Source organism: Penaeus monodon, chromosome 33 (assembly GCF_015228065.2).
Source record: "Penaeus monodon isolate SGIC_2016 chromosome 33, NSTDA_Pmon_1, whole genome shotgun sequence".
Taxonomy (NCBI): domain Eukaryota; kingdom Metazoa; phylum Arthropoda; class Malacostraca; order Decapoda; family Penaeidae; genus Penaeus; species Penaeus monodon.
The window spans coordinates 27806336-27806537 of record NC_051418.1 but is presented as its reverse complement, the minus strand read 5'-3'; the positions used below and the strand labels follow the sequence as shown (position 1 = coordinate 27806537).

The window sequence follows — 202 nt, the reverse complement described above, 5'->3', positions numbered from 1 at the left end:
CAATGCATTTAACAGCAAAGATATAATGCATTTCTTCTGTTACTGCTGTTACCTTGAAGTTTGATTAATTAGGTATCAAAGATATTCCCTATCACTAATGACCATTTATCAAGATATCTTGTATGTGTGCGCGTTTGCGTGTGTCTGCTTACGAGTGTGTTATCTACATAACTATCTGTATTCCATACCAGATCTACCAGGT

General features: G+C 35.6%; 1 protein-coding gene across 1 annotated transcript in view; it reads right to left on the bottom strand.

Annotated features, from left to right (window-relative positions):
- The window catches only part of LOC119594199 (nephrin-like), a 95703-nt gene that overhangs the window by 18849 nt on the left and 76652 nt on the right, over positions 1 to 202 (bottom strand). The gene's annotated exons all lie outside the window — the stretch shown is intronic.